The sequence below is a fragment of the Sciurus carolinensis genome, chromosome 19 (assembly GCF_902686445.1).
Source record: "Sciurus carolinensis chromosome 19, mSciCar1.2, whole genome shotgun sequence".
Lineage (NCBI taxonomy): Eukaryota > Metazoa > Chordata > Mammalia > Rodentia > Sciuridae > Sciurus > Sciurus carolinensis.
The window spans coordinates 24,389,321-24,416,639 of NC_062231.1; the positions used below are offsets into that span (position 1 = coordinate 24,389,321).

General features: G+C 39.0%; 1 pseudogene; it reads right to left on the reverse strand.

The window, feature by feature from the left end:
* Window positions 1-4,950: 4,950 nt before the first annotated feature.
* Window positions 4,951-27,319, reverse strand: part of LOC124970980 (40S ribosomal protein S3a-like) — an 84,221-nt pseudogene continuing 61,852 nt past the window's right edge.

The window sequence follows — 27,319 nt, forward strand, 5'->3', positions numbered from 1 at the left end:
TTGACATGACATTCATTTGTGTGTATCTAGTATATCTTAAATTCATGAATCTGCCTCAGATTTAACGGTATGTTTTATTTATTTGTTCTTTTTAGATATACCTGACAGTACAGTGTATTTTGGCTATTTTACATACAACTTATTCAAATTAGTACAAGTTATTCAAATTGGGATCCTATTCTTGTGGTTGTACCTGATAATGGTCATGTATTCAAATACAAGGATAGCAAAGTTATCATTCTACTGTCCTTCCTTTTCCCTTCCCCCCATTCCCTTCATTCACCTTTGTCTAATCCAGTGAACTTCTATTCTTCCCTTCACCTCCCCCATTGTTTTAGCATCTGCATATCAAAGACAACATTCAGCCTTTAGTTTTGGGGGGATTGGCTTATTTCACTTCATATCCATTTACCAGCAAATGCCATAATTTCATTCCTCTTTATGGCTGAGTAATATTCCATTGTGCATATATACCACATTTTCTTTATCCGTTCATCTGTTGAAGGGCATCTAGGTTGGTTCCATAGCTTGGCTATTGTGAATTGAGCTGCCATAAACATTGGTGTGGCTGCATCTCTGTCATATGCTAATATTAAGTCCTTTGGGTATAAACTGAGGTCAAATGGTGGTTCCATTCCAACTTTTCTAAGGAATCACCATATCATTTTCCATAATGATCACATCAATTTGTATTTCCACCAGCAATGTATGGATGTACCTTTTTCCCCACCTCCTTGCCAACATTTATTGTTACTTGGACTCTTTATCATTGCCATTCTGAATGGAGTGAGATGGAATTTCAGTGTAGTTTTTATTTGCATTCCTGTAATTGGTAGAGATAGCGAACATTTTTTTGAACATTTTTTCGTAAACTTTTTGACCATTTGTACTGAAAGTACAAAAACAACAACAAAAAAGACTTAACGGTATGTTACATAAATACTATTTCCCTGAGTCATATCTGGCCTTCTTTGCTATAGTTCTTTTGTCATGCAAGCTCTTAAAACATTTAACCAATCAGGGCTGGGGATATAGCTCAGTTGGTAGAGTTCAATCCCCAGTACTGAAAAAAAAAAAAAATCTAACCAATCAAACATTGCACTATTTTCCCTGAGATATATATTTTATTGAAGAAAAGTATCCTCAACCCAAGGTAATACAAATAGTTTTCCCTTGTTTCTTCTAACTTGCTCACTGATTGATTTGCTTGTGTTTAAATAATGACTCCGTCTGGGGTTATGCTGATGTATATTGTAATACAACTGATGTGATTTTACTTTTTCCAAAAGAGAAGTCCATTATTATTGAAATGGTCATGTTTCTGCCACTTAGAAAAACGCCATCTCTATCCCTACCACAGAGTTAGTTCCTAGGTAGGACTCAGACCTATCAGGTGGACATGCCTCACCCCTAAGAGGACAGCACCATCTGTCACCAAAGGCCAGCTCTTCAGGACCTGAGCTGAGCAACCTTCTCCATTCCACACCTTCCCATGGAGCCCACAGCACCCGCACCCAGGACCACAACTGGCTTTTCCATTTCCTAACACTTCCCGCTACATGCCTGAAAATCAAAGTGAGACCACGTGATAAACTACATAGCCATTTAAAACTTCCACATTGTTCTTTATGTTCCTTCATCTAAATTTTTTTGTGACAGAATCACATCCCGAAAGAACTGCCATCGTACATCACAGCCCTAATCGAACAAGTCTCAAACCGCTTCCAAAATACACACTAGGTAGGATGAAAATTATCCTTTCCAAATTATGCGGTTTAAAATTAGCTTTATTCAAAAATATTCTGGACAACATACTATTTTATTTCAAAATATTAGCTGGTTTAATAAATACTGGTCCTTTATTTCTCTGACGCTATATAAATATGTACATATATATACATATATACACACATATGCATATGTATGTGTACACACAACGCACACGGTTTAAAATGGCAAAAGGCAAAAAGAAAAAATAAACAGATTTCAACAAATGTGTCTCAAATTCAGCTGAGTCTGCTGAGTTGTGATAATGGAACACCATGATGAAATGAAACAGATACTGTTACCGCTGCAATAAACAGGATTGTATTTTCCCCTGAGGAGGGGAAAGCAGAGGCCGGCGATATCGAAACGTTTCTTTTTTGTCAGGTTCGTTCTGCTGGTGACTTTTACATGTTTTTATATTGTAAAGTACTTTGCCCAGTGAATATATCAGGAAGTTCTTATGAAGTCCAATAGTTCCAGGGTGAAATCAAAGGGCAGGAGTGGCAGCATATGTCTGGAGTCCCAGCAACTTGGAGGCTGAGGCAGGAGGATCACAAATTTGAGGCCAACCTCAGCCATTTAGTAAGAACATAACATAAGCAACTCAGGGAGACTTTGCCTCAAAATTAAAAAAAAAAAAAATGCAAAAGACTGGGCAAATAGCTTAGTGGTAAAGCACCCCTGTGTTCCAACCCCACTAACCAAAAAGAAAAGAAAAAGTAAAATAATGCCAATTTCCTTTTGATAAGCTACTTTGAAGGAAATGACAGTCAGATGCGAACCATAATGAGGATGCGCCAGAGTACGCTATCTACACCATTTATCCAACAGCCAGTCCTTGTGAGGATGAAGGCTTCATTAAAAATCACACAGCAATCTGTTAGCTGGAAGTTGGAGGTCAGGCTTGGCAGATAAAAACTCAGAAGTTCCTTTACCATATGTTTGAATTACCGTGTGGATTCAGGAAGAATTTATGTGACCACTGAGCGCACGTATTTCAAAGGAAACACGAGATGGCTTAGGAAAACCACATGGTCAGACAGAAGCAGAATGGGTCTGCATGATCTCGCCGGAAAGAAGAAAAAGCACAGTCAGTATTCAAGAAGTACTGGTTTGGTGACTTCAGGAAGACATGGGGGGGCAAAGGCATCCCCAAGTCCATACCCATCAAGAGCTGCTCCATTTCAATAAGCGGAAAATGGAAAAACAATTCCAAGGGGGTCTTTGTTTTTCCCCTCTCAAGGAAAGATAAAAACCATCAAGGTCTATCTGTTCTGTTCTTGGACTACGGTGTGAGAGAACTCATGCGTCTCTGATCTTGCTCCTGAAACCACAGGCTGTGTTCAGTCCTCTCCTCGCCCATGACAGCCGTCAGCTCTCTCTGCCACTCTGTTCTGTCTACAGCCAGGTGAGGGGCTGCCCCGGGGCATCCTGTGGAGGGAGACCCCTGCCTCTGGCTCCCTTCCATCCTGCTGCTGCCTGAGAAGCCTTGCAGGAAGCACCCAGGGCAGGCACGGGTGCAAAAGCTTTAATCGCAGAAAAGACGCCCCAGTAATACAAACAGCCGCCGTCCTTATTGCATCCTTACCGAACGTGCTAGGCGCTGCCTGCGAATTGACTTGCGCCTGAGTGCCGACACCTTGAGGAGGTAGGCACTCACGTGACATCCATTGTTTGAAAAGGTGGTACAGATGGAGAGGACGCAACTCAAAAGTGGGAGGAGTTGATAGGAAAGCCCGGGTCCCTTCTCTGCCCCACTGAATTCTGCTTCCCGAGCATCCTTGGGGTCTGCGGTGGAAAAGATGTTACCCTGCACCCTCTATGACACCTTCTGTCTTGGGTGTGACAGGGCAAAGGATGAAGGAGAGAAATTGTGTGCTTAAATGCTGTTCTCTGAGACTCCGCCAGAGCTAAGAGGAGTCTCCCTGGTCCTGGACCTGCTGCAGAGTAAGGCCAGAGCCCTACTCTCCGGGGAGTCCAGACAAGCTAGCAGAATCTCTCTGCCCCGTTCCCTGGCACCCCGAGTGGCAGATGCCTGCGTGGCCTCCAAGATGCTTTGCAGACTCGCTTCTCAACATCCAAGCCCGAAGTTCTTCTGAGGTGCACCCCACGTCACGACGTGGCTCGGCATCCAACCCGAAGACAGACGGGGATGGAACCAGCACCAAATTTAAGACAGATTTGAAACTTTCCAGCCTCCACCCAAACTGAGAAAATACTTGCAGGATGGTTAGACAGTATTTGGGCAAAACCAAAACAAGAGGAAGAGAGAATGAAAAGATCTGAATTTGACTTTTTCTTAAAAACCTTGTTTTGAAGCTTTCCAGTGGCGAATCTGCTGGAAAAGCAGGATTTACCTGACTTTAGAAGTAATACTGAGCGAAGAGAGACTTTCCCAATGGGATTATTTATTCATCAGTCAGTCAACAGACATTTCTGAAGGACCCCCTCAGTTCAGGGTTCCTTTCTAGCTGCTGGGAGTATAAATGCAACCAAGAGGGAGAAATTCTCTGCTTTCATGAGATGATGTTATAATGGAGAATCCAACTAATAAACACATAAATGAAGGAACAGAATATCAAGTGGCAGGTGAAGCATTACAAATAGCAGTAAATACAGGACAGTGACAGCTAATCGCTGGGGGCCTGATTTAAATTGAGCCATCAGATGCATTTGTCTAAGGTTAAAAATGAGACTTCGGGAAGAGGATGGAATTGGCCAGGGTGACTCTGGAAGCAGAGCATGTCAGGGGAAGAAGAGCTACTGTCCTAAAGGTTGAGGCCGACACAGAGGCAGCAGGTGTGACCAGAGGCCGAGGAGGGACAGATGCCACTCAGGGGAGGGGCTGAGGCTTTGGGATGGCCAGACTACACCCAGCGCACCACCGCCCGGCGAATGTGAGCTTTGGGGTAGGACTTCAACAGGCGCCCGCTGAAGACCTTTCCACAGAGCACCCACATAATTCACCACCCAGTGGGCGTATTTTAGGGAAAGAAAGGGGCTTTGCCTAATTAAGACAGGACCAAAGACACAACCTGGGGCCACCGTAGAGGAAGTGGGGCATAGTTTAGGTTTTAGTTTAGGTGAGCAAAGACCCAGTTGCCACTGTGAAGTGACTGCTGGGTGTGGCTGAGGACCCTCAGACGTCCGTGCAGGAGGAACGGAAGAGAAGAGCGCCTTCCATTAGCCTGACCGTGGAGGAGCAGCAGCTGTGGTAAGCGGATTCCACGTCACTGAACAGATGCCCGTGAAGACGCAAGGACCCGTGCAGGCGAGAGGACCTGCCGTGAGGGGGCAGGACACCCCTGGAGATGAGTGGCAGCCCAACGGCAGCTCCAGGGTCCTGACTTTAGCAATCACACAGGAGCCACTGCCACAGTGATGTGGTGAGGCAGCGTCCAGGGCAGGGGGACAAGCACGGGTCTCTGTCCATGATAAGTCAGTGACACCAATCAGCCACCTGGAGCTGTCCACGGCCAGCTGGGATAGGGGTGTGGACTCAGGGAGAGGAGTCTGGCGGTGGGCGAGTGAGGGTCACCCTCTGTAGACAGGGTTATTAGTACACACCTGGTCTTTGTAGCTTTCTCTGACCTTCAGTATCCATGTGCAAGCTGAAAAGGCCACGGCCATGCTTAGTGCCAGATTCCTCGGAGTCTGGCCGGCCAAGAGCGCCAATCAGAATCAGCCTGCAAGTGACTGGACTTTTGAGGCCGCCGTGCCAGGCCCGTGGTGGGGCTGTGGAATCTGCACTGTGCGCAAGGGTCTCAGGCAGCGGGGTCGGCACTGTCTTGCTCCTTGCTGTGGTGTCCCCCTGGGTCTCCACGGAGGGAGGCGGAGAGGGGAGGCTTCCATGCTAGCAGTTTCTGAGGGTGCGTGGGGTGGAGGTGGAGGAACCCCAGGCAGCGTCTTGCCTTAGGGCCATTGTCATGGCTGCTTAAGTCTCTGTGCTGTGACTGTGACTGCATCTTTTTTTCCCCACTTTCCTGCAGTGCTGTGTAAACCGTGATTCTCAACCCTGGCCTCCAGGGGAACAGGAGCAGCAGCTTCCTCTGAGTATGGACTCCCACAAGAGATTCGGATTCAGGGGTTATGTTTGCAATCTTCAATTTTGCCAGCACCTTGATGACTTCTGAAACTTATCTTATTATCATTGTATTTATTTAAAAAAATATTTATTTACTGATTATTTTTGCTTACTTCTGAAACTTTCCTCACACCTATGTGATCCAGCACAGCTTCCATTCTGTTCCTCTCCCTCCGAGGCTTCTGACCACTCTGTACTTAAGTCCTAATATTTGGACATGACTGTGTATTTGATTTTCATCACATTATGGCTCGGTCTGTTTGGGTTCGTTTTATGCTTAAAGAGAATTATGAGAGTCAATGGCTGAGCTGTACATTAAATTTCCGAAAATAAAAAAAAAATCAGAATTTAATTTTGTTTCATAACCTTACTATGTTCTCTAGAAGAGAAACTCTCTTCCTATTAACCTTTAAGTCCCTCCAAGGGACCAGCCTGGGAAGGACCTGCGCAAATGAAATGCGCAAATGAAAATATTTTTCGGTGCCCTAGGATAAGCTGCCACTCATTTTCAGCATTATACATTGTGTTCTGATTTTTCTGATTCTAAATAATTTTGAAAACATGATAAACCTGGACAGATTACCTAGTGGAAAAAAAATAGGTACAACATAGAAATAAACTACTTGCTATCAGTGGGAAATTATTCTTCATTGTCGTTAATTATTTTAGGTGCTCTACAGTATTAAAAGCTTCTACATATTCGTTATCACTTTGGTTCTTGGAGTAGCCCTATAAAGTAACTAAGAAAGATAATCATTTTCATTTCATAACAAATATCCTGAGAAAAGTTTTGACTTGCCCAATATCTTACACAGTAAATACTGGATCAAGGGATTAAATTCAGGTCCTTCCACTCCAAGTATGGAATGTCCCCCCAAATTCCTAAAGGAATCTTTTCAAAACATGTGACCAGTGTTTCCCCAGACATAATGAGTAAGGTTTCCCCTTTGCTTCCAAGATACTTCTGAGGTACTTTGAAGAGGCCTCCTGAGTTGATCAACCTATTTTTTTAAAATAAAATTGTGAAGTCCATTATTCATGAGAGTTTTGATGCAAGAGACTTAAAACCCACTTCAAATTGACAAAGTACAAATGGTATTTATTTCATCACCTAAGAAAACTCTAAGAATAGGAAGTCTTCGGGTACAGGTGGATCCAGGATATCAAATCATGCCATCAAGACCAATGCTTTGGCTGTTCTTCTGTAGCACCTGTTTGCAGGGTGAGCTCTAGGCCCTCCAAGCTTCATCTTCAAGTCTCCATGGCAGGAAGAGGCAGCTCCTTCCTCCCGGGCATCCCAGCAAAGATTGGAGGTTTACCTTGTATTAATTTTGCATCAATAGCCCTAGGTAGAGGGTGGCAATGGTCTGGCAATTTAAGCTTTGATCTTAAGCTTGTCTTTTTCTCAGAGGTTCCAGGATACCAGCCATACTGGGAAAGAGAAATGACTAGATAACTACAGAGGAAAATCCACCTAATGTGTACTACAGTAATAACCACAAAGAATATTTAACTGAATTCTCTTCTTAGTATTTCCTGAGAACTAAATGGACCTAGTTTATTTATATTTTTTTCTTTTTAAATATGACAAGAATTTGGAATTTTGTGATCAGATAGTATCAGTGGGTTTTCAATTGCCAGTGATGGATGTAGATTTGGTGAAACCAAACAATTTTAGAAGAACTGGCTTTTCAATTAGTTGATCTCCATTTCAACAGGTGAGGGTAATGAAATAGCTAGAACTTGAAAAGTTTTTAAACATTCCAAAAGCTCTCAAGCTTTGAACTTAGACTGCAGGGGCTATTAAAGTCAGTCATTGTAATAAATTTATTATACCATGGTGCTTATACATGTCCAATGCCAGACAGGTTTCAGATTTATGGGTAATCATACATTATGTATCAGCTATAAAAAAAGTTTTACACTATTGCACTAAATTTCAAGAAAATAAAAATTCCGACAAAGAGGAGGCTACATTTAAAAAAAATAACCCTCTATGTCATGATTGACACCAAGTAGATGCTTCAGCAATCAGCTCTGTGTTTAGATCCTCATATAAGCACATTGAGACATTAGTAGCAGTTTTCAGAAGCCGAAGTGATGTCTAGAAGGAAGAAAGCTTTAGTTGAGAAGGAATTGAGTCAATTTTTCATTTCGACATCATGAAGGCTTTAGTAGTACTGAGCCCAGGAACCACCCTACACAAGAACATTAGTCCTAGGAAAAAGCACATCTAGGCTTTTCACTTGAATGACAGAGAGGAAGCAGGAGACTCAGAACTGCATTTTCAAAATCATGATGAATAGGGAGTAAAAACTATCATTAAATACTGACACGACCCTTCACAGAGGACGGATTTCTGCATCCACAACCTAGTCAGGAAGACTGAGAGCAAAATGAAATTAAAAAAGTGCTCGTCACAAATTTGTAGGGGGTGAGTTGTCAAACTTGAAAAGTGAAAAAAAAAAAAAAAGCATTTATAAAATATTCTGTTGTGGACCACCAACTCAGGCAAAGCTGAAATCCAGCAAGTGCTAAGAGACCTCACATACTGCTATTGGAAGTCATTTTCATACCTAGACAGGAAATAATTTTTTAAAAAGAAGGGCTCCCCATAAAATGACTACTTTCGATTTTTTCTCAGAGTCACAAAAATATTTTCAGTGTGAAATGAATTTTACACACACACATGCACACATAAGTAGTATATTCATATATTACATATATAAATATGTAAGTTAATTATATATATATACATATATATATATATCCCTACACATATGTATACATATCATTAAATTATACACATGCATATACAGATGATTAAATGGTGTGTCTCATGTGCTCCCTCCAGGCTAAATTAGCAATGGCTGTTCAGTGAACAGTGATTTTTTTCCATACTTCTCAACCTCCCTCATTTCCTCTTTTATTTCCTCTCCTTACTCCTTCCCTTTCTTCTTTCCTTATATTTAAATCTTTCTTTTGTTCATTCCTTCAACAAATATTTATTAAGACCTTGTCTAAAAAATAAACAAAATGAGGGCTGGGGAAGTGGCTCAGGGGTAGAACATTCCTCTGGTGTGCGTGAGGCCCTGGGTTCAATCCCCAGCAGTGCCAAAAAGTCACTAAAGAACCATTAAACAAAACAGTGCATCCTCAAGTTGTGACACCATAAATCATCTGCAGGGAATCTCAGTAGGATCTTTCTTATTCTCATAGAAAAATATTAGACTACAAGAAAAATGTGAATATTAGACTAGAGAAAAAATATGGTCACAATTGCTTTTTTTCAGAATATTATTAACTTTTTAATTTGAAATAATTTCATGATTATAGAAAATATAATGTTTTTACAAACTGCGGTCATATCCTACCAATAACTCTGCTGTACTTTTCACCCAGAGTCTCCAAATACCAATAGCCGTGTATTAGCATAATCCATATATTTTCTCTCTACTTTTCTCTGAAGAGTAAATTGGAGACATGATGCACATAAATCTCTCAGTGCGTATTTCTCATATGACCACAACACAATTATTAAATTAGGAAATCAACATGCAAACATCCCTGGTAGCTAATCTATGGTCATTCTTTGAATCAAATTTCCAATTCAAATCTTCTCAGTTATCTCACTAGTGTCTTTTTTTTTTTTTTTTTTTTTTTACAAGAAAATAAAAACATTTTCCTGTCTAGGATCTCCCAAAGTCTTCCAGTGCATTTGGCCATAATAATTTTTTTTTTAGTTTATTTTAACCTAGAATAGTTAGTTCTTCAGGATTCCTTTAACGTTTATGACCTCTGCTTTTGAACAACATAGAACATCCTTTAGAAATAGACTGTCCGTCACTTTGGGTTTGTTGGTTGTCCCTTATGATCAGATTAAGGCTATGCTGTTTGTTTGTTTGTTTTTTTGGTAACAATATGTCAGAGATACTGTGTCTCAGAGCATTGTATCAGGGACCTGAGAGACCAGATCATTAATTGAGATTTTTTTTTAACATTAACCATTTAGTTAAGATGGAATCTGCCAAATTTCTACACTAGGAAACTACAGTTTTTCCTTTTGGAATTTATTGTGTATCTTTTGAGGGACATATTCTGCTCATGATCCAACTTTTGCTCTGCAGTTTCAGTAACAGTTGATGGGGTCTGCCTGAAATGACCTTGACACAGTGTTTACCAAATAGTGACATTTTAATTCCACCATGACTTCTGTACCCACTGATCTACATCCTACTGCAAGGCAGAGGCCTAGTCCACAAACTCACTCATTTGTATTATTCTGGACTTATGGATAATGATTTGATTGTGTATTTCGTTACCATCACTATTTATTTTACCGTTAAAATTTCCAAGATTGGCCAAATGTGCACTCCTTTAAATCAATAACAAAACCATCCTGAAGGTCACAAAAAGGAACTAGCATAAGTAAATTCTGAGCGACATTTGAATCACACACCCTTATGTTAAAAGCCAAAAGAATTCAAGGAAGCAGTGAACTCTGATTTGCAGACATTTCTCCCTCTGAATGAATTAGCAGTTCTAAGGCTACTTTATGTGATTCTAGTCAAGTAAGGAGGAAAGTTTATTTTTGCCAGTGGGCAGTTCATGTTCCACCACTGGAGAAAGGAGCAATCGATGTGGAGAGGCTGGAACAAAATCACTTTATTTGATCGGAATGGGAGGTGTTAAAGTTTATAATATACATAAAGATAAGTGATGTAGCAATAAATTCACGCATGCATAGTTGTGAGGATGTGAGTATATGGAATCTGAGAACGGCAATAGCCTGACGTAACAACCCAACTCTTGACAGACTGTGTATTCTTTCTGTGGACTCCTCATCTCTTAGCAAGTAGCACTCAGGATATGAGGGATTATTTCACTATTTTTGTAAAGTTAAAAGCAAAAACACATCACAATTATGAAATAGGATGACATCCATAATCTTATTATTGATGACTGCTTTCATTAATTTTAGGCCCCCATGAAGGTGTTCCTGAGAAGTTGCAAATGAAGCAAGTAGATTGACTCTCAGGGTTAAACCATAAACTGCAAAATCAGCCCACTGAAGATCAAAGGAGAAATATGTAACTCCATACGATGCCAACAGGGCTCGATTGCAACCTGATGGAATTTTTAATATCCCTAAGAGTATGTCTAACAGAATGTAGAGTAGGAAGAAATGCAAATGAGAAGCAATTATAAATGCATGGATTGTCTGTCCCTGTCTGAAGAACTGTCCAGGAGGGGAAATTGCCACTCTGCTTCCAGGAATTAATAAGGTCAGTCTCAGTGGGAAGAGCATCCCTATAGTTTGCAGATGCAAGCATTATACACTTATGTGAAATTGAAATCTTATAGCTCCCACTGTTAATCCCTTGCCCACCTTGTGACTTTTAGATCACAATTTGGCCTAGGAAAGAGAGCCCGAGAGCCAGCAGACAACATGTGGGACACCATTAAACATTCTCCGAAGTCACACCTCTTATGACCAACTACTATATTTGCAGCTGTACTCTATACCTCAGTCTCAGGCATTTGGTTACTGTGAATCTGCCTCTGCACAACCCCACGCTCACTTTTCTAATGGTAAGTCAGGATTTTAACTACAAGAGTATAAACCAGGAAGCTTTTGGGGGAGAAACAAGCCAAGTTCAGTGAACCAAACAGAACTCTCTGGATCTACAAATTAGGTTTGCCATAGCCTTCAAGAACCATGAACAGAACATTTTCATGATTTCAACTGACTAAGTATCCATTCTCTGCCAGCTACCTTCTGCATTGCTGTCTCTAGCGCCTAACCCTAAAACAGGGCCTGGCATATAGAAAAAACACTCAATAATAATTCTTCATTGAACAAATGAAATTTGAATGGGTGAACTTTATTGCTTTCAGTATAATTTGAGTTTTCTCAGAACGTGCATGCATTTTTAAACTAAAAACTGCAACAAGGACTACCTGAATTGTATTCTGGGACACCCCTGCTCTGTCTTTTATAATTAGTTGTGATTAACAACTTTTTTTGTGCTACTTAAGTTATTGTGAGAGTCTCACCTGTTCTCACTCCACGCCCACCTGGTATCGTTTGAGAATCTGACTGCTCCTGACTTGAACCAAGGTGCTTCCGACAGTGCTTGGTAGTTAGATGAGTGGCATCTGGTTGACTCCAGACAGAATCTCCATCGCTAATCAGCCTTTGGACAGTGTTAACTATGGTCAATTCCAGTGGAGCCCTCCAAATTGTTCCTCCAAAGGGAACCGATCTGCATCTTCTCTACCTATCAACCCTTCTTCTGTTCTTAGCCTATGGAAGAAATTATCTGGTATACATATTTCTTCCAACTTTTCCCTAACTCTTTCTTTCCTTCCTGACCTCTAAAGACACCACTGCCCAAGACTCAGTTCCACAGTCACTTTACCCTCTCCACTGACTTCCTCCTTCGGTATAGCTACCTAAGAGACAAGGATGCCAAAATCTACATCTCCAGCCTTAACTTCAACCCAGAATGCCAGATTTTAATGTTTCAAAGGATTTTTTAAAAAACAATTCCATTTGGATGCCCAAAGGACGTCTTCAAATTAATGACCAAACAGGATCCTTCGATCTTTCCCATTTCAGTTAATCTTGGTGGGTGATAATCATTAAGGCACTCAAATCAGACATCGGGCATCATCTCTGAGTCATCTCTCTCCTCCATGAGGCACGTGCAATTTATCAGCCAGTTCTGGCAGACTGACCTCCAGAGACATTGAGGCTCCTCTCCCCTCCCACCTTCACCACGGCCATCTTGGTCTGAGCAACACGTGACTTTCTACTGAGCTGCACTTGGCCTCCTATTTCTCAGGCCTTGTTCCTGCCCTCCTGCTGTATTATTTATTCAGGGCCAGCAGAGTGCTTTTTAAAACTAGAGACAGAGAGTCTACTGGGTTTCCTTTTGCAATACCCTAAGAGCTTCTAATAATGGTTAGAATAAAATATAAATCAACAATATCTATCAACGTTTCAACTGCCATTGAAAATCCACTCAGTGACCTTTCTTGTCCTTCCACACAGCACAAACTCCCAACCCCTCTGCCCTGCAGACAAACAGATCATCCTGCTTTTCTGAATGAGCCAAGGATGTGTCCATTCTCTACATTTTATCCCTTATATAGCCTTTGCATAAAACAACTTTCCTGCAGATCTTAACATGACTGACTCCTTCCTCTTTCCAGGTCTCTGTTAAAATGATCATTTCTGTAGGCAGGTATTCCCCGAAAACCTGTCTACAACATGACTCTTCATAGCTTTTTACAATCCTTATTCTTTTTCCTGAAATTTCACTATCTCACATTGCATTATACATTTATTTATTATTATCTTATTTATTTTCCCCAGAATGCAGTTTCTCTGCGGGTGGTCACACCATAGGAATGCCATAAACATCATTTTTGTTTATTATTCTCATTATTTTAATTGATATGTAATAAGGGATGGTTTGATGTGATGGTAAGGAACAACTTAGAATAACTGGCATAACCCTCATCTCAAACTTTTATCATTTATTTAGGGTGAGTACGCTCAGAATCCACTCTCCTAGCGATTTTGAAATTTGCAATTCATCCTTGTCAACTAGAGTCTCTCTCGACACAACAGAACACCAGAATTATTTCTCCTATCACCTGCCACATTGTGCCTTGGGCCACCTCCTCCACATCCCCAGTCCCAGCTATCTTTCAGCCCTCCAGTAGCTACTATTCCCTTCTCCACTTCTTGAGATGGATTTTTTTTCAGATTCCATATATGAGTGAAGCCATGTGGTTTTGTCTGTCTGTGCCTGGCTTATTTCACTTAACATTATGTCCTACAGTTCCATCCACACTGTTGCAAATGACGGGGTTTCATTCTTTGTATGGCTGAACAGTATTCACGGTACATATAGCTACCACATTTACCCAGGGGTGGGCCTTTAGGTTGGTTCCATTCCCAGGCTATTGCGAATAGTGCTGTAATCAACATGGAACTGCAGGTTGCTCCTTGACATACCATTTGCTTTATAGTCCATGGTACGGTTGTTGGATCTTATGCTAACTCCTTACTCAATTTTTTGGGGGGTTAACAGGGATTAAACTCTGGGGCATTTGGCCACTGAGCCACATTCTCAGCCCTATTTTGTATTTTATTTAGAGACAGGGTCTCACTGAGTTGCTTAGCCCCTCACTTTTGCTGAGGCTGGCTTTGAACTTGAGATCCTCCTGCCTCAGCCTCCTGAGCCACTGGGATGACAGGTATGGACCACCATGCCTGCATCTTTTTTCAATTTTTTGAGGAAGCTCTATACTAGTTTCTATAATGTCTGTCCTAATTTACATTTCCACCCAAAGCATATGAGTTCTCCTTCCTGAGCGTCCATGCCAGTATTTGCTATTTCTGAGTCTTTTATTAATAGACATTCTAATTGGAGTGAGGTACTGTGGTCTTGATTTACATTTCCCTGATGGTGAGTGATGTTGAATATTTTTTTTTTATGAATGTTGACCATTTCTATATTTTCTTTTGAGAACTGCCTACTCAGACATCTTCAGCCCATTTCTCGTTGGATTATTTATTGTTTTGTTTTGTTTTTGCTATTGATGTGAGTTTCTTAAAAATTCTGAATATTACGTTCTTGTCTGATAAAGAGTTTGCAAATATTTTCTCCGATTCAATTCTGCAGGTTGTCTCTTAGCTCTGTAAGTGGTTTTTCAATATGGATGCATTGAACCCCTATGCATTTTCTTTGCCTGTACCACAGGATCAATATCTAAAAGTCTGTACAGTTGAAGTACATAAACTAGGGAACATCCCAGGATTGTGCCTGCATTTTCCGTGGAGTTCAATGGTCTCCCTTGTTCATGTGTGACTTCTTCACTTTTCATGTCTCCTCATGTACTTTTCCTGTGTATTTCTTGAGCGAGGAGAGTAAGACTATACCTGACCTCCAGACGTTGAAGTCCGGTACCTGTAGATTAGGCAGTTAAAGATGTTTAAGGCTTAATATGCATAATTTCTTAGACAAATTGAGTTTCAGATCCCATGTTCGTTTTGTTTTGGTTTGGTGTGTTTGCAGAATACGTCACAGCTTTCATCTCAACCTTAACAGGGCATTTGTCTTCATCAATGCTAATCTCCAACCTTGAAAAGACATCAAAGTCAATGGTCCTTCACACCTGGTCTATATGCAGCTGAAAATATTTATTTGCTCCGAAGTTCGAGATACTAGAAATTCAGATTTATTTCTGCTTTTCGAATTCCAATGTAAAATAAGTCTTTTCAATATTATGTGTCAATATCCACCGGATATAATTTCCAAAGCAATTGAGGAACTGCAACCAAGACATTTTCCATGTTCCAAAGCAGTCTGACAGAAGGGATTCAGGGTCTCCATGCATACTCACAGTGTGGGCGAATCTTGTAGGTCTATTCTTCCTAGCTTAAGCTGTCTCTACTTTCAGGGAAATACAAAATAAAATAACACATGACTATAAATACTTAAAATAAAAACTAAGAAAAGACAGATTGATGACATAGAGTCCCATTTCCCTGATCCTCCATCCTCCATTTAATTGCATACTCTGAAAGTAATTAAAGGAAAGTGACAGAAAGACTTCAAAGCTGGAGGTAGATATCAGACTGGGTAGAGCCCTCAATCTGGAGAAAAGATAGTGTGATCGGTTTTCTTTTTATCTCCCATATTTGCTAGACAGGGTACCCCAGAGGCCTGCAATCCAGACCTGCCTACAGACAGAAGAGAAAACCAGGAACTGCTGTTCTTTGGGGCACAAAGAGGAGGAAAGGGAAAGTCCTAGAGAGGGGTGGGAAGTCCCAAGCTCTCCTCCACAGAAGCAGGTTGTTTAACCATTCTGCAGCCACATCTTCGAAGCCCAGGTAGGTGACCCAACCCCTGGTCCTGGTGGGCAGTCTGATCTGCTCTCAGCAGAAACAGAAGGACTCTGGTGGGACAGTCCAGGCAGCACCAATGAGCCCTGGTGTCTTCCTTCCCTCAACCTAATGTCATACAAAGGGCCAGGGGCAGTGACTTTCACCAGCCTCCCACTGCAGAAGGTGACACCAAGACACCCAGTGATCCAGGCAAGTACTGCTGCTCTCCCAAGCAGCACCAGCAGAGATCGAGAAGCAACGCCAAAAGGTTGAAGGGTACACATTACATCACATTTTTATGGACTTTCACAGCTAAAATGTCATGGAAATGTCTGTCCACACAAAGGCCACCATCCACACGAGAAACTGAACAGGGTGGATTTCTGATAAATAGGAGATTTAGGAAGGATTCAGGGCCTCCTGGCTTAAGAACCAGGTATCCAAGGGACAATCTCAAGTCACTTAAGAACCAAGAAACTACAATTTAAAAGAGAAAGATAATCAACAGATATGAAAACCAAGACGAATACACTGCTATATACGCTGGTATAATCCCAGGTGCATTTTTAAAGTAGCCATGATAAAATAATTGTGAATTATTTTGAAACACAAAAAATCGACTAAAAATTCCAAAGGGAAAAAAAGTCATAAAAATAACTAAATGGTACTTAGATATATGAAAAATTCAGTAACTAAAATAAAAGCTTCACTGGGTGAACTCAACAGCAAAACAGAAGTGGAAAAGGAGAGAGACAGTTAACTTGTGGACAGACCAACAGAACATCCTCATTCTGAACGACAGAACTTGGGAGCTTGTGGAACAATAAAAACCCTAATATTCACAACAAAAAAAAACCCTGATATTCACAACAAAATGTTTGAGAAGAAGAGGAGAAAGAATATAGAGTGGAAAGATATTCAAACTATAATGGCTGCAAACTTCCAGAATTTGGCAAAAGACATAAAAGACAGAGATAAAGAAATTTAGTCAACTCCAAATAGGGTAAATTTTAAAAAATTCACAGTAAACCACCTCATAATTAAACTTCTGAAACTAGAAACAAAGAAAAAACCTTAATTACTTAATTACTGTCTGAGGGAAACAATACATTATTCACAGGGAGCCAATTCAAATCACAGGGCACTTCTCTTTTGAACCCATGGAGGCTGAAGGAAGGGGCACAACAGTTCTCCACATGCTGAAAGAAAAGTACTATCACTCCTCTGTTTATACCCAAGGAATTAAAATCAGCATACCACAGTGAGACAGCCACACCAATGTTTATAGCAACTCAATTCATGATAGCTAAACTATGGAACCAATTTAGGTATCCTTCAACAGATGAATGGATAAAGAAAATGTGGTACATATACACCATGGAATATTACTCAGCCTTAAAGAAGAATTAAATTAGGGCATTTGATGGTAAATGGATGGAACTGGAGAATATTATGCTAAGTGAAATAAGCCAATCCCAAAGAACCAAAGGCCAAATGTTTTCTCTGATATACAAAAATCTCCAAGAATTGAATGGTGTGAATCACATGGTGCACAACCGAACAAATGAAAAGTTGCACCCCATTTGTGTATGGTGAATCAAAATTCAGTCTGTGAAAACAAAAAGAAAGGAAATTTAATAAGATTTTAGGAAGAAGTTCAACAAAAATAAAAATCAATCCCATTTCTAAATATTGAGAAGGAGTATGCAGAAATCTAAATTTAAATTACAATACAATTACTGAAAAAGGAAAAAAGAAAGAATGAAAAGAACGGAAAGAAGCACTTAGGTACACACTTAAGGGAACAAACAGGATCTGTATTTGAAACAAAGAAAGAAGACTTGAATAAATGTAGACACATTTCTTATTCATGGACTGGGAGACTCAACATAATAAAGATGACAATTCTTCATGAATTGATCTATCTATTGGTTTAATGTAACTCATATCAAAATTCCAGTAAGGTTTCTGTAGACACAGAAAAAGCTTATTCTAAAATTCATATGAAAAGACATGGGTCGAGAATGCTAAAATAATCTTGACAAAGGAGGATAATGTGGAAGGAAATATTCTACAAATTCTGTCTTACTATGTAGCTACAGAACCTACAGAATTTAGTCAGAAAGTCATTAAAAAAGCAGATAAGTAGTTTAATGCATAGAATAGAAAGCCCAAAACTAAAATCACTGAAATATGTAAAATTAATTTTTTTTGCAAAGAAGCAAAGCAGTTCAACTGAATGAGGAGAGTATTGTCATCAAAGATTGTAGAAGCAACTGGATAGCTACAGACAAAAAACAAAGAAAACCATAAACAAACAAGCAAAACCCCCAATACCATACCATACCTAAATACCAACCTAACTACTCATTAACTTGATACATAAAAGGGATCATGAACTTGAACGTAAAATGTAAAATTCTAAAATGTTTAGCAAAATCAAAGAAAGAGAAAGAGAGAGAAAGAAAATATTTAGGATCTAGGACCAGAAAAAAGAATTCATATGCTTGACACCACCCTGTTAAAAGGATAAAAATATAAACTATGTACTGGGAGAAAATATCTAGATTGATATCTAGAATCATGGAGAACACTAAAGATTCAAACATAGACAACAACCCAATTAAGGAAGGGGCAAAGGGACCGGCGAGGTGGCAGAGTAGCGGAAGGAGGCGGCAGCGCCCACTGACTCTGCTGGTTTGAACTCGAACAACAGGATTATGGCTTCACAACAAGGTGATGTCTTTACAAAACTATCACATGTCATTATTTGTCAGCGATTCGGAGAAGCCTAGACACACTGCGTAGTGATGGGAGGACATAAAGAAATACACCAGAACCTGGTGGGGACACTGGTGCTGTGTCATCACAAACCAGGGGCGGCCTAAAGGAACAGAGAAACACAGCATCCAGATTCGGAACACAACACGGGCTCCATGTTTCTGGGTCTGAAGTGAAGAACAGAGGGGGATCTAGCTGGAGGATTTTATGCTGACTCTTGTTCCCTCAAGAACCTGAGAGTCCTTAACAAATGCTTCCGCGGTCTCAGTCAGTGCTGACTGCTGGATCTAAAGCTCACCAGGCAAATCAGGAACCCAACACACTCACAGAGAAGAGTGGAGCCAGGGGGTTCAAGACAGAGGTACAGAGCACAGTGCAACCTGCTCTTCCACCGAGTCCCATGGTGTGCAAATGACTGGTGGAAAAGATAAGGGAAATTGTGCAGGCAGGTGTGATTACCTTAGGGGTCAGGAGAGTGCGAGCTGACTTCCTTTTGACCTCTGTGGCATGAAGTGTTAGGGAATGTTGATCTGAGGAGAGTGATCACATTCAGGGCAGAGACTTGGAAATTCACATTTGGGTGGCAAGTGGTCTACAGGAAACGTGCTGTGTACCACACACCAGGCTGGTCTGCCTTGGGCCCCATGTTGTAGAACTCTCAGGACATGCCAGAACCCCAGAGGAGATCAGAGATCCACATCTACTCAGCCCTAGGGTGTGAGGATTTCAGCTCTCTGGAGCACCTACCCCTAAAGAAGGTCCAAATTTCCATTTTGAACTCATCCCCAGCAACTGGAACTTCTCCACAAGATCTCGGCACAACTTCCAACCAACAACAGCAGCAGTCAAAAATGTCTGGACAAAAGCTCAGTAAAAGGAGCATGTAGTCCCTTAGCTCTGCACTGGTAAACAGAGAAGCTGAGCACCAGCTGAACCCAGTATCTACTCCAATTGGCAGAGTGGGGAGGATCACACCGTTACCCAGCTCAGGCTTCCTCAAAGGTGCACATAAGTCAAGAAGAAAGGGGCAAAAGAGAGTCTCGAAGGAGATGTAAATGCTCAACTTCAGCTAACTCAGTAGGAAAATTTAAGCATTTTTAATGAAGTTTTTTTTTCTTTTCTTATTATTAATATTTTTTTCAGTTGTCGTCCTGGCTGTATTGGCTGATCAGTTCATGTATACATCTACACATATGCTTCTGATATTTTCCCTATTTTATCATTCCATTTCCTTTTATTGATATTTTACTACCTTGTTCTGTTTTTCTAAAAGGTAATAGTGTTTTTGTTTGTTTCTCTGTTTGGGAAGGTTTTACTTTATTGTTGTTGTTTTATTTTCTTATTTTTTATTTTTTAGTTATCTTGACAGTGGAGGTGAAGATGTTGTTCTGCCCTATGTCTCCTTATTTTATTATTCTTACTAATCTTAACTCTTCCTCTAATAGCAAAGGAATAATAATAATAATCTTTTCTCTCCTCTACTAAGTCACTTCTTCTTTCTTTAGTGCCTTCATGCATGACCTTGCTTCCACTTTCTCTCTTCTCACCTTTTGAATACTCCAACTTTCTTTTTGGTCTTCATATCCCAACTTCCTTTCTCTTAATGATCATATCTTTAACATCCTCTTCATCCATCCAGTCTATTCTTTGGGGGAATGGAATAAGGTGATTCAGAGGAAGCCCAAATAAACAAGTTAAAAAAATACTCTCCAAGATACATTATAATCAAAATGGCCAACATAGAGAACAAGTATGGAATTCTAAAGGTCACAAAAGAATAATAGCAAGTTCATTTAGAAGTGTGTCAACTAGAATTTGCACTGATCTCCCAGCTTAGACACTAAAAGTCAGTAAGGATTGGAATACATACCAATACACAAAAATGTAATGGGTTCTAATCAAGATTGCTATATCCAGCAATTATATTCTTCAGAATGGAAGATGAAATAAAAAATTTCCATGGTAATCAGAAACTAAAAACTGTATAATCAGCCAGGTGCGTCGTACATGCTTGTAATCCCAGTGGCTTAGGAGGCTGAGGAAGGAGGGTCAAGAGTTCAAGGCTAGGCTTAGCAACTTGGCAAGGTACTAAGCAACTCAGTAAGACCCTGGGTCTAAATAAAATACAAAAAAGGACTGGGGATGTGGTTGAGTGGTCAAGTGCCCCTGAGTTCAATCCCAAGTACCAAAAAAAAAAAAAAAAAAAAAAAAAAAAAAAAAAAAAAAATTCATTGATCACTAAGCACTACAAAGTATACTCAATAAGATATTTCATGTAGAAAGAAAAGAAAGATAAATATCAAAGCCAGAGTATGAATGAATTAGAATTGTTAACTAAAGCAGAATCACATCTGACTGCAGCATTAGAAATAAACCAAAATGGCAGGAAACAAAATCATCTCTCTATAATAATACTGTATGTAAATGCTCTAAACTCTCCAATTAAATGGCATAGATTGGCAGAACGGATGAAAAAACAAGACCCCCATTAGATAAAAGATGGAGGATTAGCAGAAGGACTTACTCCCAGCAGTTCCTCAGTTCCAGATTTAAGCAGTGGGAAGACTGTTCTTCAGTGAGGAGGGTGACTAAGGGAATTCATTGAAATTCAACATTAGAAAGTAAAATAACCACAGAGACACAGAAAAGTGGGAACATTGAACATAAAATAAGAAATAATACATTAGAGATATGCCGGCTTGGCTGGTGGTGGTGGCAGAGCCTCCAGCCCACTGCAGAGCAGAGGGGAAGCACAGGCAGAGAGAGTAAGTGTGGCAGATAAAATCGACTTGGGGGAACTTGTGGAACAGCGAGGGAGGCTGATCTTTACTGATCCATGGAGGGTGGGGGAATTGTTGAGTGAAAAGTGAATAAAATAACTTAATCAGTGGGTGGAGAGTCCTGCAGGAACCAATGGGTGGAGATTCTTGCAGGAACCAGAGTCATAGCAGCATGAACACTTTTGAAGTGGCTGCACAGCAGTAAGCAGAGGAAAGAGATTGGAAAATGGTAAAGAAGTTGCCAGTCTGACCCAGCATGTACTTTTTGTGAGGTCCAGTGTCTGGACCATTATGACTGAAACAGAGGATTTTGTTGAGAGTGATTAAGGTTGGAGTTGCTGAAGACAAAGAGCCCACTTTATTACTAAGAAAAGGCCAGTAACCAGCCAGATGGGTATGTCTGCACTTCATGTCTGATCCTAGGTAACTGACATCCATGGCAGTGGAATACGTGGAGGTTTAGACTCCTCAACCTATAAAATGGAAATTTCAGGAGGACCTGAGACAGAGACATCCAGCAGAGATTGGCATCTGTACAGCAACAGGAGGTATGGATTGAATCTCAGATACCTATCAATATTGTTCAAAGGTCAACCACGACTAAACCCCAGCTGCTGGAAATCCAATCTGGAGCTCTGCACCAGCCTCACCATGGAAGAACATCATTTGCCAGCACGCCCCAGTCTATTCCATCCTGTACTGCGAGATGGAAAACTGAGAGCTACTAAACCCAGCTTCAGCTCCTGGTCACATCAGCTGACAGCTTGATGAGAAACAAAAGAAGTAGGACTTAACAACCCCCAGCCCTTGACCAAAGGATTATAGAGCTCCAAAATAAATACAAAGTATGGAACAAGAATTGCACAAGCAATGAACATCCATTAATGCCAACAGTTTTGACTACCTCAGAGGAAACAATCCCTTAATTTCTCATTAAGAATTTTTTCTATTCCCCCCTTGATTTTTATTTTTAATATTTTTTTTTGTTTTATTATCATTTCATTTTACCAAAACCAGACAAAGATACTCCTCCTTCTTTATAGCCATCATCTACTATGTCTCTCCTATTTCTCCTCTGTTCACTTTTATTTCTCCTTTGTTCACTTTTTAAATATTTCAGACTTTTACCTTCAGGAGCTGTAATTCCACTACCTGAGAGAATTATGTAGTTTATGTAAGTTCCAACCCATTCATGTTGTTGTGATTATTTATACAGTGGAAGACATAATTAGATACCTTTTATTGAATGTGAGACCTAGTTCGGGGTGTTTGTTGGTGGCTCTGATGTTAAATGCCGACCCCTTTCTTTAAGATATGCCAGAAAGTCATTGGGACCTTTCACATTTATAGAATAGAGGTCCTGCTGCTGAGCAATAGTCACAACTCAGTCAAGTAACAGTGAACATCTTTCAACATATGAATTACCCCAATCTAGCCTCAACGGTATTTCAGTACATAGAATAGGAGAAAGAAAAGCTCCACATCAACAACTAGGGACCCAAGTATGAACAATTACAGGGGAACCTCAGGTCATACTCCTAGACATCTACTCACATAGAAAACTAAGAGAGAAGTTGGTAGAACAAAAAAACTACACACCAAGAGACACATGTATAAAAGAGGAAGACAAATCCATCTCGACAGGTTCACAAGTTTCTAAAAACAGAAGAAAACAGGCAAACAAATGTCTCCCCAAAATTCATAATCCCCCAAAAGAAGCCCACAAGAAAGGAAGTACATGAAATTCCAAAGAAAGAATAGAAGAAACTGGTAATTAAAATCTTCAATGAACTAAAAGAAGATTTAAGGAATGAATTAAGGGAGCAAATACAGGAAGTAAAGGTCATTTCAAAAAGGGAATAGAGATATTGAAAATAAACCAGTCTGAACTCCTCAAAGTGAAACATAATAAATCAAATTTAAAATTCATTTGAAAGTATCACCAAGAGATCAGATTGCATAGCAATAGAATGTCAGAAGTTGAAGACAGGATACGTGAACTAAAAAATAAAGGGGGCAGGGTAGAAGATGAACAGAATATACAAGAATACTGAGCACCAAGAGAAGAAACCTGAGAGTCACTGGGACAGAAAACAACAGGGAGATACAAGCTCAACGTAATGAAAACTTCAGTGAAATAATAGCAAAATTTTCCCAACTATAAAAATGATATAGACATGCATGTACAGGAATCATACAGAACCCCAAACAGAGAAGATCAAAAAAGAACTTCACCAAGTCACATCATAATCAAAATGCCTCACAGAAAATAAGGAAAGAATACTAAAAATGGTGAGAAAAATGTTAGCTCACATTTAGAAGCAAACCATTAAGGCTCACCTCCAACTTGTCACTCAGACCCTGAATTCAAGGAGGGCCTACAATGAGATATTCCAAGATCTAAAAGAAAAGAATTGCTAAAAAGAGAAAATAAAAAGGAAAAAAGAAAAAAAATTTGCCAGCCAGGATTGCTATATCCAGCAAAGTTATCTTTCAGAATCGATTAGGAAATAAAAACTTTCCATGGCAAAGATAAACTAAAAGAATTCATGGCCACTTAGCCAGCACTACAAAGACATTAAAGTTATATTACGCACCAAAAAACTCAAAAACAAACCCTAAAGTTCCCCGAAAAGATGAAGAGCAATTAAAAATGAAAATCAAGATGGAGCTGGAGAATATCATGCTAAGTGAAATAAGCCAAACCCAAAAAACCAAAGGCCAAATGTTTCCTCTGATATGCAGATGCTAATTCACAAGAAGGGGATGGCACTAGGGAGTAATAGAGTCACTTTATATTAGGTAGAGAGAAATGAAGGGAGGGGAAGGGGTGGGGAGTAGGAAGGATAGTAGAAGGAAACAGACTTTATGACCTAGTGTACATGTATGACTACATGACCCATGTGATCCTGGAATATGTATGGAGAAATTATACTCCATTTATGTATGATCTATCAAAATGCATAAATGCATTCTACTGTCATGTACAACTCATTAGAACAAATTAAAAAATTAAACTATAAAAAAATCAATGTGGTCAATATTGCTGTTAAGTACAAATCTTTATTTTCCTGCTCACTTTATAAATTTTTCCTTAAAATGTGGACAGAATTGCCACATATAATGTAATATAAATTATCTGGAAAGAATTTGCTAATTCCCTTATTTTTGCCAAATGATTCCCCTAGATGGATGTGGAACCAAGACCCAAATCCAATTTTGGCTGTGTCAAATGAAGAAATGGAAATAAATTTGAAAGGTGGGAACTTAGAAAAAAGAAAAAAAAAAGATCAAATTAAATACAGCAAATAAGCCTAAATGACAAGAAATACCAAACACTTATCCACAGTAACACTGAACGTAAATGGTTTCAACTCCTCAATTAAAAAATACAGACTTGCAGAATGGATTAAAAAGCAAGATCCAGCTATATGCTGTTTGCAGGTCACTCATTGACAAGGCAACTATAGTTAAAAAATAGAAGAATGGGGAAAATATTCCATGCAAACATGTCCAAAAAGAAGCAGGGGTAGCTATTCTCACATCTATGCAAAAATATTTCAAGCAAAAATTAATCTGAAGATAAAGAAGACCATTATATACTAGTACATGGAAAAATATAAAATATATAATGACAGTAAATATTTATGCCACAAATGTCAGTGCGTTTATTTACATAAAAATACTATTTGACACTCAATTCCAGATAGATACCAACACAAACATACTGGATGAGTTCAACAAAATTCTTTCACCAATAGACAGGTCATCCAAACATAAACTCAATAAAGATAGTTATGACCTAAATAAAACTAGAAATCAAATGGACCTAACAGACATCTTTTACCCTAAAACAGCTGAATTTAACTTCTTTTTAGTAGCTCCCAGAACCTTTTCCAAAACAGATCATATCCCAGGTCACAGTGTAAGTCTTAGAATATATATATATTTAGAATATATATATATATATTTAGTTCATAGATATTTAGTACATATATATGTTTTGTATATATATATATATTTAATAAAGAAATATAGATGTATATTTATTTATAAAGTATAAAATCTACAAAAAATTGATAAATCCCATGCATCATAATGGAATGAAACCAGAAATCAACAGTGAGAAAAAGATAGAAAACACATAAACACATGGAGAATAAACAATAATCTTTTAAATGAGGAATAGAATATAGAAAATTAGAGAAGAAATCAAGAAATTCTTAAAAACAATTGAGATCAGAGATACAGTGTATCAAAATATCTGGGACGTGTAAAGGCAGTTGAAAGAGGAAATTTTATAGCCTTAAATTTCTGTATTAGAAAAATAAAAGATACCAATTAAATAAAGTAATGTGATACCTCCAGACCTAAGACAAGGAAGAACAAAGTAATGTCAAAATCAGTATAAGATAGGAAATAATGAAGGTCAGTGTTGAAATTGATGAAATTGAGAATTAAAGAAAATACAAATAATTAATGCAACAAAGGTTGGTTCTTCAAAAAGATAAATGAGCCAAACTAACCAAAATAAAGAGAGAGAAGACCCAAATTAACAGAATTAGAAATGGAAAAGGTGCTAACACCACAGGAATTTCTAAAATCCAGAGATTCATTAGAAATTATTTTGAAAATTTATTCCCCAATAAGCAGAAAATTCTAGAAGACAGTGACAAGTGTCTGGACACATTGACTTTCTCAAACCAGGAATCTATAGAAAAGCTAGACAGATCAATATTAAGCAATGAAATTTAAACACCAGGTAAAATCCTTCCAAAAAAGAAAAGCACAGGACTGAATGGATTCTCAACTGAGCTCTAATAAACTTTTAAAAAAAAACTAATATCATTCATCCTCAAATTATTCCATGAAATTTAAAGGAAAAGAACACTACAAAATATATTCTATAATTCCATTACAACCCTGACACCAAAACCAGACAAAGACACATCTAGGAATGAAATCTACAGATGAATATCCCTGGTGAACACAGATGCAAAATCCTTAATACAATATTAGCAAACTGCATTCAAAAACACATCAAGTATATATAGTACAGCATGATCCAGTGGGTTTCATTCCAGGGATACAAGGTTGGTTCAACATATGCAAATCAATAGGTATAATTTGCCACATAAGCAGAGTTAAGATCAAGAAACCCATGATATCTCAACAGATGCAAAAAAGGCCTTTGATAAAATCTAGCACCCATTCATGTTAAAAGTACCAAGAGAAAATAGGGATAGAAGGAATTTACCTCCACATTATAAAGGCCATACAAGACAAAGACAAAGCCAACATCATACTGAATGGACAAAAATTGAATGCATTTTTCTCTAAAATCAGGAACAAGATAAGGATGTACACTCTCACAACATCTATTCAATGTACTTTTTGTAATGCTAGGCAGAGCAATCTTACAAGAGAAGGAAATTAAAATATATATATATATATATATATATAGGAAAAGAAGACATCAAATAATTTTTGCTGATGACGTGAGACTATATCTAAAAGACCCCAAAACCCTACCAGAATACTTCGAGAACTGATAAATAAATTCAACACTGTAACAGCATACGAGATCAGCATTCATAAATCAGTAGCTTTCCTGTGCTCTAAGAGTGAGTCTGCTGAGAAAGAAATCAGGAAAACTATACTATATACAATAACCTCAATAAAATAAAATCAAATACTTGGTAATTTTAATCTAACCAAGGAGATGAAAGACTTCTATAATGAAAACTATACAACACTGAAGAAAGAAATTGAAAACTTTAGAAGATGGAAAGACCTTCCGTGTTGGATAGGACCAATTAATATTGTCGAAATGGTCATAATACTAAAAGGGTTATAAAGATTCAATCCAATCCCCATCAAATTACCATTGATGTTCTTCACGGAACTGGAAAAAACGGTCCTAAAATTCATTTGGAAGAATAAGAGACCCAGAATAGCCAAAGCAATCCCTGAACAAGAAGAACAATACACAAGGCATTACAA